General features: G+C 36.1%; 3 protein-coding genes across 4 annotated transcripts in view; 2 read left to right on the top strand and 1 right to left on the bottom strand.

Moving 5' to 3' along the window:
* LOC127867026 (uncharacterized) overlaps window positions 1–18,795 on the top strand; it is a 259,849-nt gene that overhangs the window by 123,585 nt on the left and 117,469 nt on the right. The gene's annotated exons all lie outside the window — the stretch shown is intronic.
* The window catches only part of LOC127867016 (uncharacterized), a 489,213-nt gene that overhangs the window by 368,816 nt on the left and 101,602 nt on the right, over window positions 1–18,795 (top strand). The window lies entirely within an intron of this gene.
* LOC127867021 (uncharacterized) overlaps window positions 1–18,795 on the bottom strand; it is a 443,681-nt gene that overhangs the window by 354,143 nt on the left and 70,743 nt on the right. The gene's annotated exons all lie outside the window — the stretch shown is intronic.

Here is an 18,795-nt window from a genome sequence, read left to right as displayed (position 1 = left end):
TTTGAAAATGGTCTATATTTTCTACCAATATGAGTGAAATCTCTTGTGAGTTTGAAAATGGTCTATATATTCTACCAATATGAGTGACATCTCTTGTGAGTTTGAAAATGGTCTATCTCTTCTACCAATATGAATGAAAACTCTTGTGAGTTTGAAAATGGTCTATCTCTTCTACCAATATGAGTGACATCTCTTGTGAGTTTGAAAATGGTCTATCTCTTCTACCAATATGAGTGACATCTCTTGTGAGTTTGAAAATGGTCTATCTCTTCTACCAATATGAGTGACATCTCTTGTGAGTTTGAAAATGGTCTATCTCTTCGACCAATATGAGTGACATCTCTTGTGAGTTTGAAATGGTCTATCTCTTCTACCAATATGAGTGACATCTCTTGTGAGTTTGAAATGGTCTATTTCTTCTACCAATATGAGTGACATCTCTTGTGAGTTTGAAATGGTCTATTTCTTCTACCAATATGAGTGTCAGTGGGCGTTTTTGAATGACATCTCTTGTGAGTTTGAAAATGGTCTATCTCTTCTACCAATATGAGTGACATCTCTTGTGAGTTTAAAATGGTCTATTTCTTCTACCAATATGAGTGTCAGTGGGCGTTTTTGAATGACATCTCTTGTGAGTTTGAAAATGGTCTATCTCTTCTACCAATATGAGTGACATCTCTTGTGAGTTTGAAAATGGTCTATCTCTTCTACCAATATGAGTGCCAGTGGGCGTTTTTGAATGCTCTAGAAGTCAAATTTTATATTAAAGGGATCTTTTCACGCTTTGGTAAATTGACAAAATTGAAAAAAGTTGTTTCAGATCCGTAAGTTTTCGTTTTAGTTATGATATTTGTGAGGAAACAGTAATACTGAACATTAACCATGCTCTAATATAGCCATTATATGCATCTTTTGACGATTTTAAAACCTAAAAATTATAAAGCGTTGCAATGCGAAACGATTGAATAATTTGGAGAGTTCTGTTTTTGTCGTTAAATTTTGTGAAACTACGAAGATTGCTTATATAAGGTATAAAATACGTCACGAATGTGTACTCGGCGGAATAGCTCAGTAGGCTAAAGCGTTTTTACTTCAGGACTCTGGCAGGACTCCAGGGGTCACTGGTTCGAAACCTGCTCCGGGCAATGTTCTTTTCCCTTTTTTATTTTTTTTCTTGATTTTTTACTGGAGCTTTTATGATCCAATGTTTACATTTATCAATATATAGCATTTAATGAATAAGTTAAAAAAAATGCCAAAATCTGTGAAAAGGCCCCTTTAAGACAACAATAAACTAGATTAAAATAGGCTTATGCATGCACATTAATTTCAAAACTATTTACCCCTCAAAATCAATCTTTAATAAACCTGAATCATTAGGCTCACTATACTAGTCATATTTAAACACAAACCAATAAGTCACTACAAGCTTAATAAAATTTATGGAACTAGATTTTAGCTCGGCTGTTTTCGGAGAAAACCCGAGCTATTGTCATAGCCAGCTCGTTGTTCGCCGTCCGCTGCAGGCGTCGTGCTTAAACCTTAACATTGGCCATAACTTTTTAAATCTTGAACATAGGAACTTGCTATTTGGCATGCATGTGTATCTCATGGAGCTGCACATTTTGAGTGGTAAAATTTCAAGGTGAACATCATCCTTCAAGGTCTAGGGTCGAAAAAACAAAGTCAAGGGAAGTAATAAGCTTTAAATGGACATAGTTATCTGACTTGCCCACGTATATATTTTTGTTAAATAAATCAAAGCGGCGCAGTAGGCGGCATTGTGTTTCTGACAAACACAGTGTGGTAATAGGTCAACGTCAAGGTCATCCTTCAAGGTCTACGGTAAAAAATACACATTTAAGGGAAGTAATAAGCTTTAAAGGGAGATAATTATTCAGTATTGAACATAGCCACTTTATATATTTGGCATGCATGTGTATCTCATGGAGCTGCACATTTTGAGTGGTGAATCTACAGTCACGGTAGTGGCTTTTAATTATTTGCTACTAAATATAGAGATTTGTTAGAGACAATTATTTTCAAGGGAAGTAATTTATATAATTATACATCTCATATTATATATTTCCTTACCAAGAATTTAAGTTCTTTTCACAGTTACTGTACAGATTTATTATTTTCATTATTTATAACCCAAATGATTGATTTGTCAATTTATGGGTCACGAAGTCAAAGGTCAAGGTCCCTGTGACCTCTAATATTAAACTTTAACATAGGCTCTACAATAAATGTGCTTCCACCAACTTTTAAATTTCACATGTACATGCACCTTAATGAGTTCTACACGCCCCACCCATTTTTGGGTCACAAGGTAAAAGGTCAAGGTCCCTGTGACCTCTAATATTACACTTTTACATAGGCTCTAAGGCTCTACAATAAATGTGCTTCCACCTACAACTTTTAAATTTCACATGTACATGCACCTTGAGTTCTACACGCCACACCCATTTTTAGCTAGGCTGTATTTGGAGAAAACCTGAGGTATTGTAATAGCCAGCTCGTTGTCCGCTGTCTGCAGTAGGCGTCATGCTAAAACCTTAACATTGGCTCTAAAATCAAAGTGCTTTTACATACAACTTTGAAACTTCATATGTAGATACACCTTGTTGAGTTCACCACGCCACAACCATTTTCGGGTCAGTAGGTCAAAGGTCAAGGTAACTGTGACCTCTAATATAAAACTTTAACATAGGCTCTAAAATCAAAGTGCTTCCACCTACAACTTTGAAACTTCATATGTAGATGCACCTTGATGAGTTCTACACGCCACACCCATTTTCGGGTCACTAGGTCAAAGGTCAAGGTCACTGACCTCTAATATAAAACTTAACATAGGCCCTAAAATCAAATTGCTTCCATTTACAACAATGAAACTTCATATGTAGATGCACCTTGATGAGTTCTACAGGCCACACCCATTTTGTGGTCACTAGGTCAAGGTCTTTGTGACTCCAATATTAAACTTTAAAATAGTCTCTAAAATCAAAGTGCTTCCACCCACAACTTTGAAACTTCATATGTAGATGCACCTTGATGAGTTCTACACGCCACACCCATTTTTGGGTCACTAGGTCAAAGGTCAAGGTCACTGACAAAAATTCGGACAAGCTTTCGCAGCCAAGCGTGGCATCCGTTATGAGGTGCTCTTGTCTTTGTTTTGGGACACGATTGGTTTTTGTATTGGTCAATATATGCATATACATTGTTTATACATGCATTGCCTAATTGAGAAGCTTAACATTGTTTGTTTGTATAATGAAAACATGGTATGATATAGAAACCTCTTGATACATCATTAAATGTATACACACATAACAAACATTTACTTATATAAGATTCATTGTATACGTTATATACATGTAACCTGTGAACAAACTGTAAATACTGTTTATCAAATTAAAATTTACCTTTAATTACTTTTATTAATATTTAAGATAGAACTTTGCAATATTTGTTTTTGAAAATGATGAGCGCTGTTAAGCAACATGAATGGTATCCATTTAAGTGCTTCCCAAAAATATCGCTCTGAGATTTCCCATTGAAGGTATCTCAATAGTACTATTTCGTGCAGGTTAATGCATAGACCTATACAAACATTTTTGGATAGGTTCCTGGTTTAGGGGTTAAGTGGGGTGCATGAGTATGTTAATGTCAGTTACTATTTATCATGCGATCAAGGCACACATTGCAAACATAAATACAAAAGTAAGTAAATTAGAAATTTGAAGGATATATTGTTATCATTATTATGCCCCCTTCGAAGAATAGGGGGTATATTGTTTTGCACATGTCGATAGGTGGGAAGGTCGGTCGGTACGTCCGTCCACCAGATGGTTTTCGAATGATAACACAAGAATGCTTAGGCCTAGGATCATGAAACTTCATAGGTACATTGCTCATGACTGGCAGATGATCCCTTTTGATTTTGAGGTTACTAGGTCAAAGGTCAAGGTCACAGTGACTCGAAATAGTAAAACGGTTTCCGGATGATAACTCAAGAACGCTTACGCCTAGGATCATGAAACTTAACAGGTACGTTGATTATGACTCGCAAATGCCCCCTATTGATTTTCAGGTCACTAGGTCAAAGGTCAAGGTCACAGTGACTAGAAACAGAAAAATGGTTTCCGGATGATAACAAGAGAACGCTTACGCCTTAAGGATCATGAATCTTCATAGGTAATTTGATTATGACTCCCAGATGACCCCTATTGACTTTCAAGTCACTATGTCAAAGGTCAAGGTCACAGTGACTTGAAACAGTAAAATGGTTTCCTGCTGATTGCTCAAGCATAATTAGGCCTAGGATCATGAAACTTCATAGGTACATTGATCATGACTGGCAGATGACCCCTATCAGGTCAAAGGTCAAGGTCACAGTGACAAAAAACATATTCACACAATGGCTGCCACTACAACTGACAGCCCAAATCGGGGGCATGCGTGTTTTACAAACATCCCTTGTTAAGTGAACGTTTAATTGTTGAGGAACTTTGAGTAGACATAAATGAACTAATAATTGTTATGTATGACTTCATTATCCAGTGCTTGATTGTTAGCTAGAACAACAGTTGTTAAATACCTAATATCTCTTGGTAAAAATTCATAGGTTCTTAATATGTAGTTTTTATTTCTGCTGTATCCTTGCCCGGAATGGTGGTTGTATTATGTAAGAGTAATAATTGTGTGTCTTGACAACCTTTGCTGGTTTACGATTAATTAATATATAGGCAGTGGCTTAAGGCTTTTGTTCCAAGTTGGTGTTTCGTTTGGCGTTCAATGTTAAAATGATAAATCTAACATAATGTAGGTGAATATATTTGAAAAAAAGCCCGGTGTATAGTTGTAAGCAGATCGGACCTGATTCTGAACTTCCCACCATTACAGGTAATACAACTAAAAACGGACTGTGCGCATTAGCGTTTGATTTTATTTACACTTCTGAATTAATAAGGCATTGAACATTTTTTCAACAAAAACTATACTATAGCCAATGATAAGAGTGTGTACCACTTCAAACCACTTCTATAATTGCTATTACAAAATATCGAAAGAAAAACATATCAAACGCAATGCAGTGTGTATACATACGTTTGGGTCAAAATCTGGTTTACACCAAAGTGAGCTCGCAGGGTTACAGCGCATTAACATCGAAATGATAATCAACATAGCCGTCTGTATGATTAATTATTTAATGAGTTCAATCTTTCTCTGATATTTAATTGTTTAGATCTATTGATCGATTATCTTATTATGTAATTTAGAATGTTTATGTGATATAAATACTTAATTGTTGTGTAAAGCAAATTTTAATCAGGATATTGTATATGTTGTCTAATAAGAATCCACTAGTCTGACGGAATATGCATGTGTTGATGATTGCATATAATTTTACTTTATCTGAACTGGTTCAAATAAAACAATTGTCATCATACTTGCTATACTTTCAACAAGTCTAAAAAGAGGTATGTTGGTGTTATATTTACTAACTTTTTATCAATAAAGCATTCATAGAGAGTGCACACACATCTCGACATTTGCTTGGGATCCATATTTTTTGCAGAAAGCATCCCTGAAAATCGTTGACCCTCGTCTTGGGTATACCAACATTTCATATGAACTCTGCCCCGGGTTAGAAGTCAAGGTTATTGTACAAAAGAAAACACTCATATATCCACTGCAATTAGGTATAGTTTTAGCTCACCTGATTGCTCAGGTGAGCTTTTGTGACCGGTCTTTGTCCATCATCCGTCCGTCCGTCGTCCGTCCGTCCACATTTGTTCGTAAACACTCTAGAGGCCACATTTATTGTCCGATCTTCATGAAACTTGGTCAGAAGCTTTGTCCTAATGAAGTCTCGGTCAAGTTAAAAACTGGGTTGTGCCCGGTCAAAAACTAGGTCACTAGGTCAAAAAAGGGAAAAAACTTGTTAACACTGTAGAAGTAACATTTTATGTCCAAACTTCATGTAACTTTGTCAAAATGTTTGTCTTAATGAAATGTTGGTTGAGTTCAAAAGTGGTTCCAGTCCGTTGAAAAACATGGCTGCCAGTGGGCAGGGCAGTTTTCCTTATTTGGCTGTAGAGAAACCTTGTAAACACACTAGAAGTCACATTTTTGCCCAATCATCATGAATGTTGGTCAAAACATGTTTTTATTGATATCTCGAACGAGTTCGAAAATGATGCAGATCGTTGATAAACATGGCCGCCAGTGGGCGGGGCATTTTTATCTATATGTATATAGTGAAAATATGTGAACACTCTAGAAGTTACATTTTTGGCCCAATTTTCATGAAATTTGGTCCGAACATTTGTTTCCTTGATATGAGAGTTGAGTTCGAAAATGGTTCCGGTCAGTTGAATAACATGGCTGCCAGGGAGGGGGGGGGGCAGTTTTCTCATATTTATATAATAAAAAAAGCTTGGGAACACTAGAAGTCACATTTTTTGTCCAATCATCATGAAACTTGGTGAAAAGATTGGTTTTATTAATATATCACATAATTAATGCCATAACTATTGACTTTAGGTTGTCCAAATTTTCATTATATTGCACAAAATCCTAGTAAACACTCTAGAGGTCACAATTTTGTTTCAGATTTTATGAATCTTGGTCATTATATTTATTTTTGTAAGCAAAGTTCGATGTATAGTGAGGGGGGTCAACTCAAAATATAGGTCACCAGGTCAAATCTTACAAAAATAAAATCACTCCATTTGTCAGAGTTTTGGTTCAAAAATGATAAAACTTGACCAGGATGTTTGTCTGGACAATATCTAGGTCAAGTTTGAGGTTTGGTAAAGATTGAATAAACCGACTCCTCTCAGGTGAGCGAACTAGGGCCATGTTGGCCCTCTTGTTTCATGTACAGTGTTGCTTATGGTATACCACTAGGAGGCACTATTAGAATGTAGGCTATTCCACAGTGTCCTTCCAGTGAACCAATTCATTAAACCCGAATATAATTATTTGCGTGTGTAATAATTGTTTGGAGGAATATTTGCATTACTCTGCGTTATAGTATAATTGTTATCTTGGATATAACATGTACTCTGTATTTTTCTGGCAACATGAAACAGCAAAATTGTTCTTATTGTATATATTTGGTTCAGCATTGCTTATTTTTAACATGTCCTCATCTGATGATTTGAAATGTTGTTCATATAATATCATTATTATGTGGACGACACGCATAAACGTAAATTGTTGCAGTTGTCAATATTTTTGATTCATGTTATGGTATTCATCTTGGTATTTTATATTTCAGGAAAAAAGAAGTGGACGCCGAAGGAACAACTAGTTGTGATGAGTGAATTTGAAAAATATATGCATCTAAACAAATTGACTGGAAAGTCCGAATGCGAGATATGGTTAAAAGAAAACCCGTGTTTAAGTAGAAGAAGTAAGAGAAATATTAAGACTTTGTTCGAAATTAGACATCAGGAAAATTAAAACGACTGAGGAAAGAACAAGATGAAAGGACAAGATGCTGTAGATTTGAATGCTGTAACTAGCAATTTGCAAAAGTGTTTTGGAAACAATCCAAAACTGATGATATCATTATGTAACAGTAAACAATATATAACACTTTTTAACAAACATTTGTTGATTAGGCTGTTTGAAATTTTTAACTATAAAGTTATATTGTGAAACGAATTGTGTCCATGTTTCATATTCTGTAGGGAAAGTATCGTTTCAGAAATGGAGTATGCTCAATTATTAATTTTAATATATAGTTAAGTAATCGCAGTCTCGTTGAAGACATTTTATAAACATGTTTGGCGACCGTCATTTTCAATAAAATAAACATGTATGTTTTTTAATTGCGGTTATCATTATGCTTTAAATATATCCAACAGAATTTCAAACCCTTTTGGGTAGATGTCTAAAAATGCTTTTTCGATTTATTGTAGTAAATTAGAAGTAAAAGCAGAATTGTTGTATTATTCATTTTTTTATAATCCAAATATATTGATAGGAAATACAAGTCATGTTTTGATGCTTGAATTTACTGTATAGGTGATATATTCAAAAATGGAACCGTTATTTCTGTAGATGAATTGAGTGAAATGTACAGTTTAACCATATTATATTTTATTAATTATATAGGGGTGACAAGAGCAATAGATAAATTTGTGAACAAAAGTTGTTTACCCTGTCCTACCCAACAAATGATAAAACCCTTTTTCCCCCATTATTACATCTCATATTAAAAAAAAATCTGGTGCTAAAAAGACTATATAATAATGTAAATAAGAACAATGAACAACCTTCAGTTAAAGCAAAATGGGGTATAAAACTCAATACCATAATTAGTGAAAATGAATGGAACTGCATTTTTGAACTACTCTTTTTAATAACAAATAATGTAAAGGTACAGTGGTTCCAATACAGAATAATTCATTTGGTACTTGGAACAAATAGGCTTTTGAGCAAAATAAATAATAACAAATGATCCATTGTGCTCCTTTTGCAAACAAAGTGAGGAAAATTTAGAATATTTATTTTGGGAATGTCAGATGTCTTAAGCATTAATTGATGAGATATTACCAGCTTAATTGTTTCCTTTTATGAATTAGAAAAGTTTTAAACTTGGGTATTTAAAAAAGTCGGCTATAGCCACAAATAATGTTTTTTTGTTTTTCAAGCTATATTTATATAAGTGTAAAATGAATAAATTCATCCCAAACAGGAGCAAAAAAACACATAAAGTATGAATATGATAACTTATAAAAACAGCAATTTCAAATGATATTACAGAATCCTTTGTCAGGGAATGGGTATTGTTAACTACCATTGTAGACCAAACTTAGTATTTAAATTTAATTAATATTGTTCTTTACAACTTTGTATAAATATGCGTTTTGTTTTGTTTTAGCTCAAAGGACCATGTTGACATCTCTAAAGAAATTATAGGTAGAACCTTTGTGTCATAAATCACAATAACATGTACCTTTTTTTGTTTTTTTCTATACATTGTTTTTCATCTGCATATGCAAACACTATTTGCTTACTATAATTTATACACACAGGTACTTAAAATATTTATGTACTCTGGCAAATGTCCTTATTTTGAAAATGTACCTATTTTTGCTTTTTTATGCTTTCTATTCATCTGAATTTGCATATACTAATTGCTTATTACAATTAATACATACTTTTAATATGTTTATATACTAAAATATCTAGTTTTTATACGCCCGTCTATGACGGGACGTATTATGGTATACCCCGCGTCCGTCTGTCCGTCCGTCCGTCCGTCCGTCTGTTAATGTCGTACGCTACGTCAAATATCCTTTGACAGATTTTCTTCAAATTTTAACACAATCTTAATATTGATAAACCCTGATCCCCTTTCGTTTTTGACGGAATTCTGAATTGTCGTTCCAGAGTTATGGGACTTTGTTCGTCAAAATTTCGTGATTTCATTGAATGTCCTACTGTAGCTCAAATATCCTTCTATGGATTTTTTTCAAATTTCAACACAATCTTAATATTGATAAACCCTGATCCCCTTTCGTTTTTGACGGAATTCTGAATTGTCGTTCCAGAGTTATGGGACTTTGTTCGTCAAAATTTCGTGATTTCCATGCTCATGTACTTATAAAATAAACCATGTATTCAAATACAAATAAACTGAAGTAAAAAAATGATTCAAAGGGTTATTTATTACCTTACTACTTCATTGGCGAACGACGGGCGTATCATGCGCTCATGGCGCAGCTTTTATTTACTTCTGTTCTCTATAAATACTTGTTTAATGTTTTTCCACATACAATTGCATGCAACTGTCTTATAGTTTGCTCTAGATGCTGTGTATTATGTGTCAGTCATTCTGTTATCTATGATAAAGGTACGGTGTGTTTTTATGCCCCCTGATCGAATGATCGGGGATATATTGTTTTTGGCCTGTCTGTCTGTCATCAATTCATGGATTCATTCATTGGGTGTGTCCCAAAACTTTAACATTGGTCATAACTTTTGCAATATTGAAGATATCAACTTGATATTTGGCATGCTTTTGTATCTCATGTGGCTGCACATCTTGAGTGGTGAAAGGTCAAGGTAATCCTTCAAGGTCAAAGGGCAAATATATGGCTTCAAAGCGGCGTAGTAGGGGGCATTTTGTTTCTGACAAACACATCTCTTGTTTTCAAACTTCTATGCAAATTGCTTTGTTTTTGTATGTCACTATCTACAACCATATATATATAAAGTATGACACTGTGACATTAATCGTTTGCATGTGTACTTTTGTATGTCACTGTCTATAATTATATGAGTCGTGTTCTGAGAAAACTGGGCATAATGCATGTGCGTAAATTGTCGTCCCAGATTAGCCTGTGCGGACAACACTTTTCGCACATGCATTATGCCCAGTTTTCTCACAACGCGACTCATATGATAGTTTGTGTTGCATATGTACATATATATGTAGCTGTTTTCTTGTCTTGTAATAAAACGTGTTGGGAAAAAAAATATACATGTATGCATGTACATGTATGTTGCTTTATTATGTCTTTGCACATGTACTCATGTGAACAATTATTTTGTACATGTGTAAGATGTGACTTCTAAAATAAAGAATATGTTCTTCAGTACAGTGTTCTTGTAGTAAAGTGTCAATTGTGTCCCTTGTATGGCTTTTGTTTACACCCGATGATTGTTTACACACCAGGCGTACGAATTAACCTGACACCCATGTGGTTCATTAGGTAATTTTCAACAATAAAACATAATACTAGTAACTATATACATTTGCTGACAATTTTATAGGAGGAAATCTAGCTTGATGCCTTACCTACAATAATGCAAATCGCCGGTTGAATGGCTTAAGGGATAAAGTTATGTTGACATTTTGTCTGTCCGTTCAAAACAACTTTGCTCAGAAAAAAACTTCAAAATTATTAAATGAATTTGATCGAACCGTCACATTACAATGGACGGCATTAAGAGAAAGTGCAATGTTCTGGTCCAGGTTTTTTAACTTTGAATATTGTTGTTTGGAACATAACTTCAAATTTAAAGGCGGGATTTGGTTTAAACCGCCATACAATATTATAAGAGAGACACGAAGAGAAGTACAGTGTGCAATAAATGGCCTGGACTTCAATAAAGTTTTCTTAGCCGGAGCATAATTTCGGAACTACATGTATAAACAGGGATTGGCTGAATCGTCATACATTGATAGAATACATTTAAATTAGTGTGTAAGATATTTAGCTCTACCTCATCTGTATCTAATTATCTATATATCTTAATTGAACTATATCTACATCCATTCTGTGTTCAAAATTCAATAACTATCGATGGTCGTTACAAGCTATATCCATCGTTACATTTCCGAAACGAAATGCTCGTATGCATGAACAAGAAGTGCCCCAGGACTAAATGGTGTCCAATGATATCAGCAGCAAATATTGAAAGAGTGGTTGGTAGACTGATGTGTTCTTTTTCATACGCATGGCGCCTTGATGGTTAACAAGTGTTTCAAGATTCAAAACGTTATACCAAAGGATTAAGGAAAAACGCGGATTTTACAACAAGAGCACCGCATAACGGGTGCCAACGCTCGGCTGCGGGTGCAGATTTGAATAAATGAAAGCATGTCAGAATATTTTTTAGAGGTCACAGTGATCTTGACCTTTGACCTAGTGACCCAAAAATGGGTGTGGCGTGTAGAACTCATCAGGGTGCATCTGCATATGAAGTTTCAAAGCTGTAGGTGGAAGAACTTTGATTTTAGAGCAATGTTAAGGTTTGAGCACGACGCCGGCGGACTACACGACACGACGATCTGGCTATGACAATACCTAGGGTTTTCCCCGAGAACAGCAGAGCTTAAAAACACTTTTTGAAGGCGTCACATGGACATCAACGCCGACGTCGAAGCCAGGACGAGAAAGAAACTTCCCATATTTTCTTTGTTTTGTCTTGATTCAAACATCAAGATGATAATGCCACTTGTTTATAATTGGACACTTTCAAACATCGGAACCCTGGCTTAGAATATATTAAACTTCACAGCAATTAGTGTAGTAACGCAAATAACTTTGAAACGAAAAGAGACGCCATGGGATCAATACAATGAATATATGTGCGCTTGAACTCGATTTGGTCATGATATCAACAGGAATTAATAATGTTATTTAAATTTTAATACAACAATGTCACCAAATCTAAGCACTGAAGATAATAATTAGGTAACACAGTTTAAATTGCAGACTATTTATGAACCCGACTGAGACAAAGATGCAACATAACAAGTAGGACATACTGACGTTATTTTATGTTGCTAAATATTGATGCCATGAGTAACATTGTCTATGTGTGATCACGAGCGGGTTTCAGTTTTGTGCATATGCTATGAGTATAATTATGCTACTTCTTACCAGACTGAGTCGTTTTCTAGCTATTGTAAAATCAGCTTTGTAAATATATTTAATATATATCATGTAAATTCGTTTGGAGACGGATACAAGTTTACACAGCGGCGACTGAAGACAAGTGTGTGTGTGTGTGTGTGTGTGTGTGTGTGTGTGTGTGTGTGTGTGTGTGTGTGTGTGTGTGTGTGTGTGTGTGTGTGTGTGTGTGTGTGTGTGCGTGCGTGCGTGCGTGCGTGCGTGCGTGCGTGCGTGCGTGCGTGCGTGCGTGCGTGCGTGCGTGCGTGCGTGCGTGCGTGCGTGCGTGCGTGCGTGCGTGCGTGCGTGCGTGCGTGCATGCGTGTGTGTGGGGGGCGTCGTGGGAAAAAAAATTCCATCTCTGAAATCAGAAACATAACAATGATTTAAACCAATCATATGCATTTAAACTGAACTGGTGTTATTTTATTCAGAAAGCGTCTCCAGTAACAACTTTTCGATCATATACTTGTTTAAAGGCGACTTTTCCTGATTATTATTTATGACAGGCCGTACAACTTTTCATCCATCTTCATTTATATAGATTTAATTTATTAAAATACCAAATTGGCCTCGGTTGTCGATCGGGTGGACGAAAAGGTGACTGGTCGTTTTTGCTAGACAATTATTTATATATCTCTCCAAGCATATCTTATAATCTTTAGAAAACGCACGAACATTTGAATAATAAATACACACTACTATTTCCAATGAACATACGTTTTGAAGGTACTACTAATGCCTGCATGTTATTAAGTCTGTATCTGTCTGTAAATGAACCAAGCTCCACCTTGATTTACCTATACACATAAACATGTGAACACAATAGGACTTTTTTAAAGTGTTTGAAAACGAAAAAAAGGTAATTTATACTATACGCAGGGTATTGTTTACCTTCCCTAATCAATGCTGGTGCCACGGCTGACCGTGGCAGCTCGGTAGTGCAAGCGTTAACAAAACATTGCAAAACGCTCTCGGACGCCACAAATGGTAGGAATCTCTTCGAAGCTGAAATGTTACTACTGCATATCAAACTTTAATTCATGGAATACATTTAAGCAACTTTATTGCAATATATAAACTTATAACACAGGCCAACAAATACACGTTGATAAGAGAAATCCTTTTAAAACAAATGCACTTCAATTTGACAAGTTTGAACATTCTTCTGTTTAATAGTTCGTTGCATTAATTTCAAATTATGTAACGTATGATTAACATTGCAACATATTTCCACAATCGGCACCGACACTGATTACGTTGACACTGTCTACAGATATTGTGTCAAACAGATATATTATCTTCCAAACAATGTTGTTGATATGGAACCTTATAATAAACTGATAAAATAATTAAATACCAATTTATAAATTTTACACTGCCGTATCCGGCAAATATATATTTCTTAAAATGTACTCTCACCTTTTAAAGTTATACTAATAGCAAATTCAAGAAAATTTGGGTGTGTTTTATAAAAAAGGTCAATAAAAACATTCGCAATTTAATGCATCTTGACTTATAATTATGATATTTTTTGTTTACATACTATATTCAAAAGTAACTTGTTCATTAGATGTATGCAACAATTTCACGAACTCATGGGACCATGTCAACAATATGAACCCGGTTACATCAACATATGGACTTACTGATGTACTTAACTTGAGGATACACATCCCGCTTTGTGGGCTTGGGTCGATACAACAGCACGACATTCGGGTGGTATTTACGGATCCATGCATCCCAAAACCTAATTAAACAGTTGACTTTAAATATTATTTAACTGAAAAGCAGTAATAAATAACACATGTTATAAGTTTGTATACATTGATCTAATTTAATTCCATTTCTACACTGTATTAGTTGTCATTCAAGTCATGTCTTTAATTCCGAAGCAATATATAGTTACGCTCGATTGGTCATTGTCGGCTTGTGTACTACCCCGGGTACTCTTATGTATACTTACAGGTACACCGGGTACGGTAAATATACTTAAACGTACACCTAACTTTAATTACATCACTAGTTCAGATAAAATCTGAGCGTCACTTACTTTGTATAGATGTATTTATATTTTGTGTGTGTTTCAAATAATTAAGACAATAATACCCGTCTTTCGATCATCTTCCACGATTTGTCGCAAGACATGTCCAGTTCTCTACAAAACATGAACAATAATTATAAAAATTTGTTGTGGAATATTTAGGAATGTGTGCATGCTATTTAATTTGGACATTATTTAAAAAGTCTAATTATTTTGTATTTATAGTTATTAATACCGGTGATAACACTACATACCACGGGGCATCGATTATACACCCCGGCGATAACAATACACACAACGGGACATCGATTATACACCACGGTGATAACAATACACACCACGGGATATCGATTATACACCCTGGTGATAACAATACACACCACGGGACATCGATTATACACCCCGGTGATAACAATACACACCACGGTACTTCGGTTATACAACATGGTGGTACCAATACACACCACGGGACATCGATTATACACCCCGGTGATAACAATACACACCACGGGACATCGATTATACTACCCGGTGATAACAATACACACCACGGTACATCGATTATACACCCCGGTGATAACAATACACACTACGGTTAATCGAGTATACAACCTGGTGGTAACAACACACGCCACGGGACATCACTTATCACACCCCGATGATAACAATACAAACCATGGGTCATCGATAATACAACCTGGTGATAACAATAAACGCGTTGGACATCAGATATACACCCCGGTGATAACAATACAAACAACGGGACATAAATTATACAATCCCATGATAACATTACACGCCACTGGACATAATTTTACAACAATACACAATACACGCCATCAATTATACACCCAGGTGATAAAATTACACACCACGGGACATCGATTATACACCCCTTTGTTAACAATACACGCCACGTGATATCAAATATACACTCTAACAATACACATCATGGGACATCGATTATACTTCCCGGTGATAACACAACACACCACGGGACATCAAATATACACCCCTGTGATAACAACTAACGAAACGGGACATCAATTATTCACGCCAGGGATAACAAAATACACCACGAGACATCAATTATACACCACGGTGATAACAATACACACCATGGGACATCAATTATACACCCAGGTGATAACAATACAAATCATGGGACATCGATTTTACACCCCCGTGAAAACACTACACGCCACGGTAATCAAATATACACCCCAATGATAACAACACACGCCACGGGATATCAAATATACACGACGATGATAATAATACACACAATGGGACATCAAATATACACCCCGGTGATAACACTACACACCTTACGACATCAATTATACACTCTGGTGATAACAATACACACTATGAAACATCTATTATACACCCCGGTGTTAACACTACACGCCACGGCAATCATATACACATCTGTGATAACAACACACGCCACGGGACTTCATTCATACCCCGGTGATTACAATGCACACAATGGGACATCAAATATACACCCCGGTGATAACATTGCACACATCGGGACATCAATTATACACTCCGTTGATAACAAAACAAACCATGTGACAACAATTATACACCCCGGTGATAACAAAACAGACCACGGGACATCAATTATACACTCCAGTGATAACAATACACGCCACGCGATATCAGTAATACATCCCGGTGATAACAATACACACAACAAGACATCAAATATACACAATGGTGATAACACTTCACACCACGGTCATCATTTATAAACCCAGTGATAATAATGCACACCATGGGGCATCGATTTAAAACCCTGGTGATAACACTACACGCCACGGGACATCACTAATACAGTCGGTGATAAAAATACACACCATAAGAAATCGATTATAAACCGAGAAGATAACAATACGAATCACGGGACATCAATTATACACCCCTGTTATAACACTAAACGTCATTGGGCATCAATTATACACACCGGTGATAACATAACACGCCACGGGACATCAATATTACACCCCGGTGATACCACTATACTTTGTGGGACATCAATTTTACATTCCGGTGATAAAAATACACACCAAGGAACATTAATTTTAGACCCAGGTGATAACGATACAAACCACGGGGCATCGAGTATACGGCCCGGGGATAACAATACAAACCACGGGGCATCGATTATACACCCCGATGATAGCAATACAAACCACGGAGCATCGATAATACAACCCGGTGATAGCAATACAAACCACGGGGCATCGATTGTACACCCCGGTGATAACAATACAAACCACGGGGTATCGATTATACGGCCCGGTGATAACAATACAAACCACGGGGCATCGAGTATACTGCCCTGTGATAACAATACAAACCACGGAGCATCGATTATACATCCCGATGATAACAATACAAACCACGGGGCATCGATTATACAGCCCGGTGATAGCAATACAAACCACGGGGCATCGATTATATGGCCCGGTGATAACAATAAAAACAATAGGGAATCGATTATACGGTCCGGTGATAATAATACAAACCACAGGGCATCGATTTTATGGCCCGGTGATAACAAAACAAACTACGGGGCATCGATTATAAGGCCCGCTGATAACAATACAAACCGCGGAGCATCGATTATACGGCCCGGTAATAACAATACAAACCACGGGGCATCGATTATACACCCCGGTGATAACAATAAAAATAACGGGGAATCGATTATACGGCCCGGTGATAACAATACAAACCACGGGGCATCGATTATACACCCCGATGATAACAATAAAAACCACGGGGCATCGATTACACGGCCCAGTGATAACAATACAAACCACGGGGCATCAATTACACACCAAGGTGATAACAATTAAAAACACGGGGCATCGATTATACGGCCTGGTGATAACAAAACAAACCACGGGGCATCGATTATACACCCCGGTGATAACAATAAAAAAACGGGATATCGATTATACGACCCTGTGATAACAATACAAACCACGGTGTATCGGTTTTAAACCCTGCTGTTAACAATACAAACCACGGGGCATCGATAAAACACCCCGGTGATAACAATACAAACCACGGGGCATCGGTTATACGGCCCGGTGATAACAATAAAAACAACGGGGCGTCGATTATACGGCCCGGTGATAACAATACAAACCACAGGGCATCGATTATACACCCCGGTGATAACAATAAAAACCACGGGGCATCGATTATATGGCCCGGTGATAACAATACAAACCACGGGGTATCAATTATACACCCCGTCGATAACAATAAAAAACAGGGGGCATCGATTATACGACCCGGTGATAACAAAACTAAACACCGGGCATCGATTATACACCACGGTCATAACAATAAAAACAACGGGGCATCGATTATACGGCCCGGTGATAACAATACAAACCACGGTGTATCGATTATACACCCCGGTGATAACAATAAAAAAAACGGGGCATCAATTATACGGCTCGGTGATAACAATACAAACCACGGGGCGTCGATTATACGGCCCGGTGATACTAAAACAAACCACGGGGCATCGATTATACGGTCCGGTGATAGCAATACAAACCACGGGATATCGATTATATGGCTCGGTGATAACAATACAAACCACGGGGCATCGATTATACACCCCGTTGATAAGAATACAAACTACGGGGAATCGATTATACGGCCCGGTGATAACAATAAAAACCACGGGGCATCGATTATACGGCCCGGTGATAACAATAAAAACCACGGGGCATCGATTATACACCCCGGTGATAACAAAAAATCCACGGGTCATCGATTATACAACCCGGTGATAACAATAAAAACATTTTAAGGCACGCAGCTTAAGTATAAATTGTTTGGATCTAAAATATTTTTAAGTTAAAATAAATGTGATTGACACGCTGTGAACTTAATAACATGATTTGTTTCATTTAGTGTTATTTTCGCGTTTTAGGTGAGGTAACTTGAAATCAAAGCGTGCAATGGACGCAGTACCGGTCGCAAACAACTATTAAAGTATGGTATATATATATATATATATATATATATATATATATAAATATATATATATATATATATATATATATATATATATATATATATAGATATATATATATATATATATATATATATATATATATAAATATATATATATATATATATATATATATATATATATATATATATATATATATATAGGTATCTTTAAACAATTAACTAAGAATAAACATCGTTGTTTAATGTAACGCAGGTTGAGATGCATAAATATTTATTTTAAATCAGTATTTGCAATTTAGATTATATTAATACAAC

Source organism: Dreissena polymorpha, chromosome 2 (assembly GCF_020536995.1).
Source record: "Dreissena polymorpha isolate Duluth1 chromosome 2, UMN_Dpol_1.0, whole genome shotgun sequence".
NCBI lineage: Eukaryota > Metazoa > Mollusca > Bivalvia > Myida > Dreissenidae > Dreissena > Dreissena polymorpha.
Note: the sequence above shows the minus strand (reverse complement) of the source record. Positions and strands in the feature narration are given on the sequence as shown.